Raw genomic sequence first — 3,621 nt, 5'->3', positions numbered from 1 at the left:
GGAGGTGAGGTCAGGCCAGGCATTGGGGAGTCCTCCCAGGTGAGTAGGCGCCCTACTTACCCAGAGCTTTCTGTCGTTCACCTAACCTTGCCTGTTTGTTTCCCACAGGTTGCACCTCGTTCCCAGCATAAGGCGCTGGTAGATTCAGGCGCAGCTGGGAATTTTGTAGATCGCCAGTTCTGTGTAAAGTTAGGGATTCCCCTCCGTCCCGTTGATAAGCCTTTCCCTGTACATGCCCTAGATAGCCGTCCGTTAGGATCTGGGTTGATTGGGGAGGTCACAGCGCCTCTTAAGATGGTGACGCAGGGGGGTCATGAGGAGACGATTCAGCTCTATCTGATTGACTCTCCTGCGTATCCGGTGGTGCTGGGGCTTCCCTGGTTAATTACCCATGACCCTACTATTTCGTGGCGAGAGAAAGCTCTTACAGGGTGGTCTGCTCAGTGTGTGGGGCTGTGTCTGGGTGTTTCCATAGGGGCGACCTCGGTGGAGAGTCCGAATCTAATGCCAGCACTGCAGATTCCCCCTGAGTATGAGGATTTGAAACTGGTGTTCAGTAAGACTCGGGCGGCGCAGCTGCCGCCTCATAGACAGGGGGATTGTGCGATAGACCTCCAGTCAGGAGCAGCCCTCCCGCGGAGCCATGTGTATCCCTTGTCCCAAGAGGAGAGGAAGGCAATGGAAACTTACATCGCCGAGTCTCTGAGACAGGGATACATACGGGCCTCCACTTCACCCGCTTCCTCAAGCTTCTTTTTTGTGAAGAAAAAAGATGGAGGTCTGCGCCCGTGTATTGATTACCGCGGTCTCAATCAGATTACAGTGAAGTACAGCTATCCACTTCCTCTGATTGCGACTATGACGGAGTCATTACACGGTGCTCAGTTCTTCACAAAATTGGATCTTAGGAGCGCATATAACTTGGTGCGCATTAGAGAGGGCGATGAATGGAAGACAGCATTTAGCACGACCTCCGGTCATTACGAGTATCTCGTCATGCCATATGGGTTAATGAATGCTCCCTCAGTCTTCCAATCCTTTGTAGATGAGATTTTCCGGGACATGCAGGGGCAGGGAGTAGTCGTGTACATAGACGATATTCTGGTGTACAGTTCTACCCGAGCTGAGCATGTAGCCCTGGTGCGCCGAGTGTTGAGGAGGCTGTTGGAGCATGACCTATATGTCAAGGCAGAGAAATGTCTGTTCTTTCAGAAGTCGGTCTCCTTTTTGGGTTATCAGTTGTCTGCGTCAGGGGTGAAGATGGAGGTTGACCGGGTGTCAGCTGTGCGTAATTGGCAAACCCCAACCACTGTGAAAGAGGTGCAACAGTTCTTGGGCTTTGCGAATTATTACCGGAGGTTTATTCGGGGTTTTGGACAGGTGGCAGCTCCCATTACGTCTCTGTTGAAGGGGGTCCGGTGCGCTTGCAGTGGTCAGCTGAGGCGGACAGGGCTTTTGGGAGACTGAAGGACCTGTTTACCTCAGCGCCGGTGTTGGCGCATCCGGATCCCGCTTTACCTTTCCAGGTAGAGGTAGACGCGTCCGAGGCTGGTATTGGGGCCGTTCTCTCACAACGGTCTGGCACACCACCTAAACTCCGCCCCTGTGCCTTTTATTCTAAGAAGCTCAGTCCGGCGGAGCGGAATTATGACGTAGGGGACAGGGAGCTGTTAGCCGTGGTACAGGCCCTAAAGGTGTGGAGGCATTGGCTTGAGGGGGCTCAACACCCTTTCCTCATTCTAACTGACCACCGTAACCTGGAATACATCCGGGCAGCTAGGAGACTGAATCCTCGCCAGGCCCGCTGGACTATGTTTCTAGCCCGGTTTGTGTTTAAAATCACTTACATCCCTGGGTCCCAGAACGGGAAGGCAGATGCCCTGTCTCGGCGATATGACACGGAGGAGAGGTCCGTTGAGCCCACTCCCATACTACCGAAGTCTTGTCTGGTTGCACCGGTGGTATGGGAGGTCGATGCCGAGATCGAGCGGGCGTTACGCACCGACCCAAGTCCTCCCCAGTGTCCTGTGGGTCGGACGTACGTTCCGCTCGAGGTACGCGATCGCCTCATTTATTGGGCTCATACGTCCCCCTCCTCTGGACATCCAGGTATCGGCCGGACAGTTCACTGCCTTAGCACTAAGTACTGGTGGCCAACGTTAGCCAGGGATGTGAGGATTTATGTCTCCTCCTGTTCGGTGTGTGCCCAGTGTAAGGCGCCCAGACATTTGCCCAGGGGTAAGCTACAACCCCTGCCCGTTCCACAACGACCCTGGTCCCACCTCTCGGTGGATTTTGTTACAGACCTTCCCCTCTCACAGGGGAATACTACCATCCTGGTCGTTGTGGATCGGTTCTCGAAGGCCTGTCGTCTCCTACCCATGCCGGGTCTACCTACTGCCCTACAGACCGCTGAGGCTCTGTTTACCCATGTCTTCCGGCATTACGGGGTACCCGAGGATATAGTGTCTGATCGAGGCCCCCAGTTCACCTCCAGAGTGTGGAGAGCGTTTATGGAACGATTGGGGGTTTCGGTGAGCCTTACCTCGGGTTACCACCCGGAGAGTAATGGGCAGGTTGAACGTGTCAACCAGGATGTGGGGAGGTTTCTGAGGTCTTATTGCCAGGACCGGCCGGAGGAGTGGGCGAGATACGTTCCGTGGGCCGAGATGGCGCAGAACTCTCTCCGCCACTCCTCCACCCAACTAACCCCTTTCCAGTGTGTGTTAGGGTACCAGCCGGTTCTGGCACCTTGGCACGAGAGCCAGATCGAGGCCCCTGCGGTGGATGAGTGGGTGCGGCGCTCGGAGGAGACGTGGAACGCTGCCCACGTTCATCTGCAGCGGGCCATCCGTCGGCATAAGACGAGCGCCGATCTCCACCGCAGTGAGGGGCCTGTGTACGCACCTGGAGATCGAGTCTGGCTCTCGACCAGAAACCTGCCCCTCCGCCTGCCCTGCCGGAAGCTGGGTCGGCGGTTTGTGGGGCCATTTAAAGTCCTGAGGAGGTTGAACGAGGTGTGTTACAGGTTAGAACTGCCTATTGAGTACAGGAATATTAACCCCTCGTTTCATGTGTCTCTCCTCAGGCCGGTGGTAGCTGGTCCACTCCAGGATTATGAGATAGAGGAGATTCCTCCGCCCCCGTTGGACATCGAGGGGGCTCCGGCGTACACTGTGAGGTCCATCCTTGATTCGAGACGCCGGATGGGGGGTCTCCAATATCTCGTGGAGTGGGAGGGGTACGGCCCGGAGGAGCGGTGCTGGGTGCCGAGGAGGGACATATTAGACCTGTCCCTGCTGACCGAGTTCCATCGGGGTCATCCTACGCGCCCTGCTCCGCGTCGTCCTGGTCGTCCCCGAGGCCGGGATTGGCGCACGGCTGGAGCCGCGCGTCAAGGGGGGGGTACTGTCACGGTTTCGGCCGAGGCTGCTCCTTCTCCTTGTTCGGGCAGGCTTCGGCGGTCGTCGTCCCCGGAGTACTAGCTACCACCGTTCGATGTTTCATGTTTGTTTGGTTTTGTCTGGTTGTACACCTGTCCCTTGTTAGTGTTTGATTTTGTTTTCTATTTAGTTATCGTGTGTTGGGTCAGGTGTTATGTGTGATTATTATTGTCAGCTG

Source organism: Coregonus lavaretus (genome assembly GCF_964263955.1).
Source record: "Coregonus lavaretus genome assembly, chromosome: 23".
Classification (NCBI taxonomy): domain Eukaryota; kingdom Metazoa; phylum Chordata; class Actinopteri; order Salmoniformes; family Salmonidae; genus Coregonus; species Coregonus lavaretus.
This window is presented reverse-complemented; position numbering follows the sequence as displayed.